Source organism: Triplophysa rosa, linkage group LG23 (genome assembly GCF_024868665.1).
Source record: "Triplophysa rosa linkage group LG23, Trosa_1v2, whole genome shotgun sequence".
NCBI lineage: Eukaryota > Metazoa > Chordata > Actinopteri > Cypriniformes > Nemacheilidae > Triplophysa > Triplophysa rosa.
Genome location: NC_079912.1, coordinates 9,275,726 through 9,290,111, shown reverse-complemented (window position 1 = coordinate 9,290,111; position 14,386 = coordinate 9,275,726).

The window sequence follows — 14,386 nt, the reverse complement described above, 5'->3', positions numbered from 1 at the left end:
CATAATGAATCTATTTATTGTGGTCATAGTGAATCTGTGCTTACTATGGTTTTACTACAAAGAAAACACAAAAACTATGGGTTCTGTAGTTAAACATAGACTGGCTGAAAAAATATGGCCATAACAAATTTTATCAGTATTTAATTCACTTGACTTAAGTTGATGCATGACTTTCAAAGGCAGTTTGTTCCAAACCTAAAGTAACACTTGTACATTTGTACATTATATATAACAAGTCTGGTTATGATAGACTGGTTGATGTAAACTCTCCACTCCCTATGGACACCAACTCCTACTGCTGTCTGCTTTCCCAGACACAACAGTCAGCTTGATCATTCTTGTGAGATGTAATTCATAACTCCCGCGATTTCATATCAATCACAACACAAAGCCTCTACTCAGCATTTCCTACATTTATTTATTATCATTGCTTCCCCGGTACGATTGACTAGAGTGATGAATCGCGCTAATCTATTGATTAACACTGATGTATAGGTCGGTAAGGGCAGGTGCTGTCCTCATCTGGGTCATACACATTCACTCTGTTGGGCTTGTAACATAAAGCTGATATTATGAATGTATGACATATTGTTCAAGATATATATTTTTAAATAATTTAAGATTTATCCAAATTGCATTGAAGCTATATGTTTTAATTGAAGCCATTATTTTATTGTTGCTCTATACCTGAGCCATGTCAAGTAAATCATACTTCTTTAGAAAGATAAGGGAACATTTAAAAGCCTGTTGATCACATATAGTATTTCATTCACTAGGGTTGATTGCTATAATGTTTAATGGTTTGCATGCACTGCAATGGTTTTGGAAAAGAAAATAGCCACAGTCACTTGGGAAATACTCCAGGACAACATCTGCAAGATGTATGCTGTAACTCTCATTTGTGTGAGTGTGTGTTACTGTCAAAAGTGAATGAACAGAGATGAGCAGTGGTATACTATTGTATTTAACCACTCAAATAGGCTGCCATTTGAGCATATTAAACATCAGCTAAGACATATTTTGTATGGAAACCATAATACAATACATGTACAATACAGAATACAATCTAATCATGACAGTGCAGTTTAATATAAAACAAAATGGCTGGATTGTCTTTTGTTCAGTAATATGTCTCAGGCTGTGTTCAGCACATCGAAAATGACAAGTGACTGCTGCCCTAATATACCCATGCATTTATGAATGCTGTGCTGCGGGTATAAGAGATTTGAATTATTGAGATCCTGTTCCCTGTTTAGAAAACCCTTCTTACAGCTCTTGTAAACTGTGATTAGTGTCACAGCTTTCACTTATCTCAGGATTTTCAGAGATGAGGAACAGGCTATATAGCTTTTAGGACATTTCTAGATAGGTGCATTCTGGTCTAGGATATAATCAGTTTATAAGTCTATGATATAGTGATGGACGATATTGGATTTTTGCCGATATCCGATATGCCGATAATTTCCACCTCAATTAAGCCGATAGCCGATGCCAATACCTGTCATGGCTCTGCTTCATTTAGTCATGTTTTTCTTGGTCCTGTAGCAGAGCCATGACAAAGCCTTTGGCTATGTGTGGAGAGAAACATATTATTGTCCTTTTGACAATAATATGCGTTCTCTCCAGTGTCTCGTCATTGGCCCCTCTCGTTTCCTGTATTGTTTCCCGGCCGTGTCTGATTACCCTCACCTGCCCTGTGTCGTTATCCTTCGTTTGTCTTCCCTATTTAATGCCCTCTTGTTTCATTGTTCTGTGCTCTTGTGTTGTGTATGCATGTGTACCTTGTTCGTGTGCTCCTTGGCTCGTAAGTACAGCCTTGTGTCTTGATGTTTTGACGGTTGGTCGTGTTAGTTCTTGTTATTTTGGTCCTGCTGTTTTTGCCCCCTCGTGGGAAGTACTTTTGTTTCTATTCTTTTATATTTAGTTTCCTATTTTATATTCATACTTTTATATTCACCACCGTCTGCCAGCATTTGGGTTCATTCCTGCTTTTCGTGACGGATACCGATATATGCTGTCTATCCACCAGGCGTTCTTACACCGGGCGTATCCACTGCGTGTCCGCTTTTGGGTGGCACATACCACTGGTGCTAGAAAGGTTTAAAGTTTGGTAGCACAGGGCAAACTGTAGGAGTATAAATCGTCTGTTGTCATCATTAAAAAATATGCAAGTGAAGTTCATCATGAATAGACGGGTAACTGACAAAAGACATTAATGTTACATACAGATGAATAAATTAGGGCCGTATCATTTTTAGATTATCTAAATTTGTTTGAATATTTCTCAGTTGTGTAGTTGTGTATTTTTCCTTTTTAACTATACAATAGTGTTATATTTGTCCACATAAATTACTGTAGTATACTATAGTAAACTGCAGTAAAATTCTTAGATACTATAGTGTTTTTGAACTTCACTATAGTATACAGTGTTTATCAATTCACTACAAGGGCACTACAATTTTCAAAAACAAATACTATAGTAGGCCTACACCACAGTATTTTTTGTCTGAGTGTACAATTTAACGGGACTTTTATTTTGACGGGTCTTCGGGAAGACCCTTGTTTGCAGATAGCTTCACTCAAACAGTAAAACGCTCGTAAAATAAACTCTCAGAGCAACTCTGGAGATGAAGTTAGTGTTCACATCCTCATACAGCGCAGACGCAGATAAATCCTCGACCATCACTCGTGTTGTATGTTAAACTGTGCACGTAATTCACTCAGACACGCAGAACAGCCAGATGACATTTAAATAACAGGATTCCGCGTCCGCGTGGAGTTACATGGACTGAGTGCGGTGCGCCATTTATTATTGTCACACACAACAAGCACCACCACGACAAACGCACTAACGTTACACACAAACACACAGCTCTGTCTAATGCACATATTCTTATTATTCTACATATATGTCGCGTTGTTGTTTTTTTTTTTTCCAAGTTACTTGTCCAGTCGGGCAAGTAAAGTTATCTCTCACTTGCCCATACAAAACATTAACTTGTCCCTGACAAGCGTTATGTCGAGCCCTGCTTTTCACATTTTAAAATGATGATAAACGAAATAATTTTAAAACATTTGGAAAATGAATTTGGTGAATATTAATTAAAGAAGCAACAAGAGCGTAGGTGTCTTAGAAATGGAGACTACAAAACGGCAGTGTGCAGAGACGAAAGTCACAGGGCGGCGCCTTGCATATTCTGCATGCTTGAGCTCAAGTTCAAAGTCTACTCCCGATGGACGATGGGCAGGATTCATCTTTATTTTTTACTGTGTTTTAGTTAAAAACGTTAATCAACAAATAGGCAGTGACGGGCGCAGAGATGGATTTCTTTGCCACTCAGTTAATGTAAGAATGTGCTGCTTTTACAAGCATGATTTAATTACAGCTTCCTATCGGCGAGGCATATCGGCGTTATTTTCTTTATCGGCCGATGCCGATAATTAATTTATAAGCCATTATCTGCCGATAATATCGGCGTGCCAATAATATTGTGCATCCCTACTATGATATTCCGGCCATGTCAAAATTGTTAAAAACTTAAATGCTGATTTTTAAAATCAGCTAATATTCAGGTCAGACTTCTATTTTACAAAATACATTTGCAACAAAACGTGAATTAAAAGCTGTTAATATCTGTAAATAATGTGTATATTTAAATATCAGATTTATCTAAAACAATTCCCTTACATAAACTTTTATTATTTACTTTAATAAAATCTGCCACAATTTTGATAAAACTGAATCAATGTTTAAAGAACTGAATAGCTCCAGCCAAGAGAAGCCAAAAGCAGACAGACTAGCAACATAATCATATTGTTGTTAAGATGCTCTTATTTTGTTTGTTCATATATACAAAACGAAAAGCGAGACTACGAAATTGAATTTGGAGTGAAGATTAAGTTAGACCATTTCTGCAAAAATATGTGTTGACGTCAGTCAGCTGAAAATGCTTTTGACATTCAAAACATGCTTTCCTGTCCTTGAGAAGAACCATCATTTATTTGCTCTTTTATTGGCACTTATTTATTTCTGAGGATGAATAGAGCATGTGAAAAAATCAACAAACATCAGAAAAGAGCATTTATTTCCCCCATCTATCTGCATCACTTTTGCAGCAATAAGCTGTCCATATGACTGTCCATAGCGCTTTTCTAATAATAAGTCTTAAAGATCAATGTGCGTCAGCAGCTCTTTGACGTCAGATAATAGAAGGATGTGAGCTTGCACATCTAACCACAATTACCTCATATATGTCATATGCCTTTTTTTATTTTCGAGACCTCCCTTTTTTACTCTGTGCTTTTCTTTTCCCCTATTTTGCATTTCTTTTTTAACCTCATGAGTTCGACCGATTTATTATGGACTGATATTAACTGATTTAAAATTGTCATCTAACAATGACCAAGCTGCTCATTGATCTACCTGAAATGATGCACTTCAGTCGGTCTACAAATGTCTATAAAATCTTGCTGTGATGTTGTGGTGAGGATAATCAATGATCTCATTTATCTCCAAAAAAACGCGTTTCGTCAATAGCTTGACATTCTGCATGCAATATCATCAAAATTTGTTTGATTATGAAAAATGTTCAGTTATGAATTTATAGCCTTGTGCATGAAAACACAGTCAATGGTGGTGTAAGAGGAATGTGAAATAAATGATTAATGTTTAATGTGAAATAAGCTGTGTAGTGTGTGCCAAAGGAAAGCTATTTCTGTACCCCCATTTTAGGCAGATGTAAATATCATTGTGGCAGAAAGCCAAAAACTGCTAGAATAAAAGTGTGAGGAATGTAAAAATAAACAAAAACATTTGAGGGAATGTAACAGTTTTATATTTAAATTACTGGAGTAATTTGAAGTAGCACTTGCTGGTATAAATTTATGCTGGGATGCTGTTAATGGTTGCCTGGGCATTGCTATGAGGTTGCTACGGTGTTAGATGGTTGCTAGGGTGTGATCCTAGCTGATGCATGACTGGCATTAGTCAAATGATTCAGCCTCCATCACTATGTTGTTGTTCTCCCTGGATATGATTTGAATCTTTAACATATCTATTCTCCAATCGCTCTGAAAATCTCCTTACAACAAAATTTCGAGGTTATGTTTGTAGCACAAACCTTGTATAAGCAATATTGTAGCAATACTTGCTTTAGCAAGCATCATTAATAACATCTGTCTCTATCTACCATCCTGGATATATTGTTTGGAAATAGCCTTTCAAAGCAATATTTGGTTTCCTTATATGCATACCATTCCTTCCTTCCGACTGAACTACACTGACCACGTTTACATGGACGTCAGTAATCAAATTATTTGCCTTATTCTGAGTAAGATAATATTACGATTAAGGTGTTTACATGAGTTGCTTTAAGAATATACCTTTCATGTTCCCGTTTTACATGTTACACTACATTGTTCGATTAATGTCATTACGTCCCTAAGCGATGCCGTTCGACGTTCCCTCCATAATTTCATGTATCAACAAAAAGTTTGTCTTCGCCATGGTACCACATACAGTTTTTGGTGTTTCATTTATTTTCTAGAATTGTTGGCATCTTTCTTGTTTCCCGTTCGGACCAAAAATGTGCTTTCTTGCTTGAAGCCATGTTGTTTGCCGTAAAACGAAACGGCTGTCCACTGCCGTGCGTGTGTGTAACCTGTTGCAAAGTGCCGCGAAAGTTCCTACGCACGATTAAGGTCTGTACATGTCTATACCGCACTTCGATAATGCAACTAAAATAAGAGTACGCCACCTGTCTTAATTCGATTTGTGTTTACTACGATTATGAGTTTAGACGGATTAAGATAATCAAAAATCTCTGTTTACATGGTCCATTCTTAATCAGAGTATTGTCTTAATTGTGTTAATATTGGATTATTGTTGTCCAAGTAAATGTGGTCACTGACTAAAATTATAAACGCAACACTTTTGTTTTTGCCCCCATTTATCATGAGCTGAACTCAAAGATCTAAGACTTTTTCTATGTACACAAAAGGCCTATTTCTCTCAAATATTGTTCACAAATCAGTCTAAATCTGTGTTAGTGAGATGTGTCTCCTTTGCCGACATAATCCGTCCACCTCACAGGTGTGGCATATCAAGATGCTGATTAGACGGCATGATTATTGCAAGGCTAACTCGCTAGAAAGGCAACCCTTTATTCGGGAGGGGCAGAAAAAGCGGAACAAGCCCTTATCCCCATATTCAGGGCTGCTGAGTACAGCCAGGGATTGGGAAATGTGAGTTGATTTAAACCACAGACTTACTTCCCCTTGGAAATCGCAGCGACCAATCTGCGGCCGGATATGGTTCTGTGGTCCAGCTCCAGTAGGACAGTCATCATAGTTTAGTTGACTGTACCTTGGGAAGAGGCCATTAATGAAGCATTTGAAAGAAAGAATCTCCAGTATGCCAACTTGGCAGCACAGGCTGAAGATCGGGGCTGGACAGCGAAAGTGTTCCCGGTGGAAGTGGGCTGCAGGGGCTTTGTTTCCAATTCCACTACAAGACTGCTTAAGGAAGTGGGGATCAGAGGACAGGCCCAACGGACGATAGTCAAAAAACTTGACACTGTTGCTGAGAGAAGCAGCCACTGATTGTGGTTGAAACGGAAGGACACAATATGGGCTGCCAAATGACCATGTGATAAAAGGTGTTGTGTGTTGTAATGTTATGCCATATGAGACCGGGGGCACTGAGCATGCATTAACATTGCCAGTGGGGCTAGAACAGCCTTAGCCAACGCGTTGGTGCGTATGGTTGTGTTGATTTTGGTAACGTGTTGTAATGTTATGCCATACGAAACTGGGGGCACTGAGCATGCATTGGCGGTACCAGTGGGGCTAGAACAGCCTTAGCCAATGGGTTGGCACATATGGTTGCATTGAGAAGTGATGCCACCGAGCTACCAGCGAAGCAAGTGTTGATGAGACTGCAACCACTAATCTGAATGAGCTTGACACAGGAAGTGGGTTTCAGAGGACAGGTTGAGGATAATCAAGAACTTGCCAGTGGTGCGGAAAGAAGAAGCCACTGGCTGTGGTTGAGGCAGATGGACACAGCATGGGCTGCCAAATGACCATGTCACAATGCGACACACATCCAGGTCTTATCAACCTGCTGTAGGCCTCCCTTGGCTGAGGGTGTCTTGTGATAAAGGGCCGAAACACCCAATGAGGCTGAGGTGCACAACTGATGATGTGTCACATTGTTGGGAACCATACAAAGGGCATTATCAGCAGCACCTCACCAAAAGGCATCTTTCACCCAGGATAATGGATGTGATGAAAGTGGGATCGGACACGCAACTCATGAGATGTCTCTCTGATAATAGCAAGCAAAGGTAAGTATAAATATGCAATGTATTTCTATAATCATACTGTATATCCCCCAAACACCCAGTGAAACCTCGGACCTCCTTTCCTCTATTTATATTCTTGACTGCTCCCCCTGTCATGGATAAAACGTGGGAAATGTCCTATTGGGTAATTAAACTGTGATGAAATAGTGGGATTATAACACCTAGTCCTAATAAGCGAATCTTTCATCTATGTCATACATTGCCACAGCTTTTCATTTGGTTGTGAAGTGTATCATTTAATTTCTTATCAGCTCTCATTAAAAATGCAACATTTCATTTCATAAGAAAGATTTTACATTCTTAATTCTAAAATGTTGCACCTTCTTTGGTTACGCACATGATTTTGCATTTTAGAAACAGTGACAGACAATCACCTCAACACATTATTAATCAACTTTAGTTATACCTGAAAAAGATATTTCCATTCTGAAGCAATACGTGCAAGATTGGATTGTTTACTCTGCAGCTACTGTGGTATTGGCAGGAAAAGCAAGATTTTTTTTGATGTTCTGTTTTAAGTGACAGGTTTGAAATGGAGAAGGAAATTTGCTCATTTTTCAGTATCTGCTCAAAGGCAGAACGCAGGGTCCTTGAGGAGAGCTCTCAGGAAGACTTCTTGAAAGCTGTCACCTCTTTCTTTCATTCTACAGATGTTGACAGATGTTCAATTTCAGAGCTTCTCTTCATGAGCAGAGTAGTCATATTTGACTATAGAAAGAACAGATTATTATCAAATAGCAAAGATTTTACAATGTCCATTATTCAATATCATTAGCAGCACAGTTTATGCTTTGCAAACTATTTGCAAATACATATTAGCAACACTACCCTGAGAAACGGCATTAGCAAGCATATAATTTCTATCATTTTTATAAGCAGAAACACTGAATTCATTTTCGGCCAGTTAGGCAGCCAATTACTAAACATGTATTCATTCAACAGAAGCTGCAACATTATAAATTTGCTCATAGCAATTTTTATTACAGGTTCCAAATCCAACTTCATTTGAGTCTCTGCCCCAGCTCAATTTGAATGTACTTCAGTTTTATATTGCCCGTCTGAGAGCCGAGCAGATAAACGATCTCTCTTGCTCTTTAAGGAGAGAACTAATGTTGCACAGAACAAACGGTCTCATAACTGTATTACCATACAATTGCAGTATTCCGGATGCCCGTGGTGAACTAATGAGCTGATCTCGACTCACGCTTGCCACTCATGATGTTATCATAATCTCTCAGAGACGCAATCATTGTAAAAAAAAAAACCTTGATCCCCTTAAAGGTGCAGTGTTTCAATTCAGTGGCACCAGACAGAATTTATCATTTATTTTGCAAAACATTTTTGAAAGATTTCAGTCACTGGGATAAATAAAAAATATTACAATCCCCTTACCAACCCAGCTTGTTTTTTGTCAAACAGGTGCCCCACTTAAAGGGCCAGTTCACCCAAAAATGGAAATGTCTGTCATGAATTACTCAACCTCAAGGTCTTCCAAATCTGTATAAATGTATTTGTTTTGATGAACACGGAGACAAATATTTGGAAGAATGTTAGCAACTGATATTTCTGGGGCACCATTGACCATTAAAATGGTTGTCAAAGGTGCCCCAGAACTGTTTGTTTTCCTAAATTCTTCAAATTATTTTATTTTGTGTTCAACACAACAAACAATATACAGTAATTCTTTGTACTATGCTAGTCAAGGGTTCCCCAGAAATGTCAGTTGCTAACATTCTTCCAAATATTTTTCTCTGTGTTCATCAGAACAAATAAATGTATACAGATTTGGAACAACTTGTGGGTGAGTAAAGAGAGAATTTTATTTATTTTTTGGGTGAACTGTCCCTTTAAAACCCACAATATTGGTTCTTGAAACCATTCAACCCCTGAATGGTTTACAAGTAGTTGTTGCTTCCCAATAAACTGGTACGCTTTGCCTTTAAAACAGCGTAAAAAATGAGTCAGGCCGACATGCACAAGCCAACTTATAAATGTGTGTTAGAGTAAATTTTATGACTTAATTTCTTTGGGTTATTTTTTGTAAGGCAGGATGAACCCAGTAAATTACAATTCTGCGCTCCATTTCTGCAGTCTCTATCTGTGACCTTTGCCGCGAGTGTGATAAAACTGAATTTACATTTGAAGCCTTCGGGTTGGCAAGCAAAGTGTGTACTTCAAAACCAAAAAGCCCCATTTCTCAGATGTAAATTCTAAAGTGTGTACCAAGAAATTCAACAAAAGCACCACTTGAGTGTTTTCACTGATGCCGAGGCACGCTAAGAGCAGGGTTAAAGTCCCAGTGTGTAATTTTTTGGAGGATCTATTGACAGAAATGCAATATAATACACATAACTATGTGTTCAGAGGTGTATAAAGACCTTACACAATGTAGTGTTATGTTTTTCTTACCTTAGAATGAGCTATTTCTATCTACATACACCACGGGTCCCCTTGCATGTAATTCGCCATGTTCTGTCAGCCGTCATAGTGTTTCGAACGGGAGGGGGAGGGGTGGAGTGAGCGGTTGGTTGCAATTCACAACCTTGCCACTAGATTTCACTGACTGGACCTTTGTACAAGCTTTCCTGGGGCTCAGTGGTTAGAGCATGGTGTTAGCAACACCAAGGTCATGAGTTCGATCCCAGGATTGCACATAACAAATGTATAGTTTAATGCAATGTAACTTGCTTTGGATACAAGCGCCTGCTAAATGTAAATGTAATGTACAACCCAGCTAATCCTAGAACATCTCAGAATTTAGGATGTTGTATATCATTACTAAACATTATGAAGTTATAAGTTAAGTTGGTACAAAACGTTAGTGAAGCGTTATCTTAATGGAACTTAATGGAAACGTTATCAAAACGTTTGTAGAACATTGTTAGCTCGGCACAATATTCAAGCAAAATACATGTATGTTTTGGGAATCTGTGCAGAAAAATTCAGTTCCAGGTTGGATTTGAAGAAGAGGAGAGTTCATGTCACATGAGGTAGTTGTGTTTCATGTACAGTATTATTGCAGTAGTATATAAATATGATTGTGTATGTCACTTGATCATGAATTAAAGGGATACTTCACCACAAAAATGAAAATTCTGTCATCATTTACTCACCTTCGAGTTGTTCCAAATCTGTATAAATTTCTTTGTTCTGATGAACACAGAGAAGATATTTGGAAGAATGCTTATAACCAGACAAACTTTGCTCCCCATTGACTACAATAGTAGGAATGGTAGTCAATGGTAGTCAAAAGTGCCCCAGAACTGTTTGCTGTCCTACATTCTTCAAAGTCTTATTTTCTGTTCAACAGAACAAAAAAAAAATGTAAATGAATGAGTAATTTTTCCTACAATGAGAGTCAATGGGGGGTAAAATCTGTCTGGTTATCATACTTCCAAATTCTACTGAAAAATAAAAAAATGCAGTGTTTTTGATCTCAGACATCACTGAACAGACTGAAGGCAGCAATAGGGATTTAACATTCATTTGAATTTAGCAGCATGACTCAGTTCATCACATCTTTAATCTCAAATCTCTATTGCAGTCATATTATAGGAAAGACCAACCGGCGTGTTTAATCAAGCGCTATTGTCAGTCACAGCTGACAATATGGAAAATGTGTGGCTCCAAATTTAAGAGGATCAAAGCCACACATCACTCAGTGTCAAAACAGTACCCACACAGTTGGCATCATGGCAGGGCATGCAGATGGCATAATGATGGGATGAGACAGTGAAAGGTTGTTGACTCATCACTTGGCTACAAACCTTTTCAAAGCAAAAGTACTAGGGTACTTTGCTTCACTGCATTTACATACATTAAATATGGTATACTCCTATTAAACAAACTCCTTAAACTAAATACAAAACTGTTCTCAACTTTAATACACATTTCTGTATTTATTGTGAACGATTCATCAGTGTGTGTTTTTCATTTTGGTATTAAACATTTCGCAATTCCAGACATAAATCAAGCCCAGTCCTGCACTTTTATTCATGTGCAATCTACTGTTTTAATCAGATATACATCACATTATAGAAGCAAAATTAGTTGGTGTTTTATGCTGATTTCAAATAACCATCCTCAATGAAGCTATAAAATAAAAACACATCGAAATGTTGAAATATAAGCACTAGAAATTGAAACCGTTTGTTCTGCGAGGCATTTATAGTCAATTTATTGTTTTATATGACTATAGTTTGATAGTGTAGTGTTGCTGTGAAATACCTGTTGGCAGATATTGACTTCAAGATACAATGGAAAATACATTCACAATGCTCTTCATACCTCACTGAGCAGGGTGAGCCTGAAATATTCACTCTTTTCTTCTACTGTAGGGGCCAGTCAGCGGTATTGACAGTCTGTTTACAGGATATGTCAGCACAAAAATGTTATGACATATTTGCAGTTTTTCTGTTAATCCAACAAACATCGGTCACTCGTGGTTTGATTTGATCTGGCAATTACAAAAGAATGTACAGAATGATCAAGAGAGAGTTATTCAAAGGGGAATTAATCATGAACTGCTAAGTGGTCGATGTCCATGCAAAAATCACGAGAAGGAGAGAAGTGTGATTTATGATGCAGAGATAATGGATTTATAGAAGGTTCAAACTCCTGTGGGAATGCCCATAAATCCACCCTGCTCATAATACATGAAGACATCCTCATATGTCAAAGCACAGTATTGTCATATTAGTGGTGGTTCACCTCATTTTTTAGGTGTTTGATGTGCAGTAAGATTAAATTTCAATAAAATGTAGTGCAATGAAAAGAAAATATAAATGTGGTGCATATGGAACGCTGTGAAAACTAATTCCAGTTCAGCGGTTTACATTTGTGTCACAGTGACTGACAGAGAGCCAACCTTATCTGTCTGCTCTGAGACAAACAGTAATTGATCTAAAGATTCCACTCAACTGAAGTGATAAATTGAGAAATAAAGTGAAAGTGTAACACATATATTGTTGAGGCACTTGCTGATAAATGCATGCCTTTTATTTTAACACACTGACAGCAAATGTACAAGTTGAGATCAATGTCGACACTAGTCATAATTGAAACATGCAAATGAATGGTTGTTCATACATCCAGCAGACATAGCCAATCTCTGTGTGAGACTGAGGTAAGAAACATGACATGGGCCGAATTCCACATGACAATACTGAATCTCTTTGATGTTTTTGCTTAAAAATTTTAAATTACAATTAAACAATAAAAAATGACAATGCCTGTCTTTTCATTAAATATTGCAGCGTTTGTGGGTCATTCTCTTTTAAAAAACCGGGTGCCCTCATAAACGTCAGTTAAAATCTGAAAATGCACTTCTGTCCTGTAATGACTATCCATCTTAAATGACGTATAATAGACGGCTTGGGCGGAGCATCCGTTAACTTCTACCCTTCAACTGTCAGTCTGCTGCCAGTTCCATTTACAAATGCTACGGCTGTTTTTATACATCCAATCAAATCGCAGAGAAAGACGAACGCCACGCCCACTATTTTTCTCATTCAAAATTCCATTTCAATCGGAAATGCATCAAAACATAGAAGTAAAAACGATCGCAACTTCCGGTTCACGTGGACTGTAACACACGTGCTGCGTCCAAAATCGCCTACTTCCATACTATATAGTAGGTGAAAATGAGTATGAGTTAGTATGTCCGAAACCTCAATATGCAAAAAACAGTAGGCAAGAAATACCCGGATGGTCTACTACTTCCGCAGAGATTCGTGAGTGTGGATCGGATGTACACTTTTCTATCCCATGATGCCACGGGAGCTGAGCAACGGTGAAATTTCACAAGTAAATCAAATAAATATAGCGGAAAACTTTAAGAGGGACGTCCATTTTTAATGTAAGTGCCAATAAATGAATTTCTCAGGACTAAATTATGTTTTTATAAACGCTCACGTATAGGTTGTTGTTAAAACGTCATAGGTCAAAGAGCATACGGGTCACATGACCATAAAACATGGCGGACGCAGTATGTCCGAAATGTAGGCTGCGTCCGAAAGCTCTAAAATGCTGCCTTCGGAGGCAGCATTTCAAGGTAGGAAGGCAACAAGGCACGTCTGAATGTATAGGTTACTTGCGTAACCCCGGTACTCTGATAGCATTAAGTGAGGTGTCTCACTTCCGCGTATTCCTCAGTAGCTCTATTACATTATGCCAGCCCCTATTGGCTGGCAGACATGACGCTCGTGTCTGTGGAGTGGCTACCTACGTAGTATAAATAGCGTAACACGGCGTCGTTTCATCATTCAAAACAAGCATATCTCTTCCTCACTTCGCACAGCAAGGAGGGTGATCTGGTGAGACACCTCACTTAATGCTATCAGAGAACCGGGGTTACGCAAGTAACCTATAGTTCTCTTTCAAGCACACGTTTTGGTGTCTGGGATATCCTAACTCCCGTATTGCCAAATAGCCTGTTTCGAATTGCCTGCCAACCAAGATACAGTCGGGGCTGAATGAGTGAGGACTCAAGATCCTACTCTCAGCACAGCATGCGCAAACATCTGCGCTGTAACATCCAGTTTATAAAACCTGGTAAAAGTGTGCGGTGACGACCAGCTCGCCGCTTCACAAATGTCCTGAATAGTGACCCCTTTAAAGAGAGCCCATGAAGTTGACATCCCCCTAGTTGAGTGCGCACGTAAACCCGATGGGGTGGCAAGACATTTACTGGAATAAGCCAAGGAAATTGCTTCCACTATCCAGTGTTATAATTGCTGTTTCATGATCGGCTTCCCCGTACGCGGTTTAGCCCAAGATACAAACAGCTGATCACTCAATCGGAACCCTGCCGTCCTATTTGTGTAAATCCGCAAAGCACGCACTGGGCACAGAGTATTCAACTTTTGCTGATCCGAAGATGCAAAAGATGGAGGAAAAATGCCCCTAGCTCAAGGGGAACAATAGAATGAATGACTTTAGGCATAAACGTGGGGTTTTCGTTTGTAAGAGCGCACCATCGCTCAAACACGCCCCATTTACATTGGTACAGAGATCTATTAGAC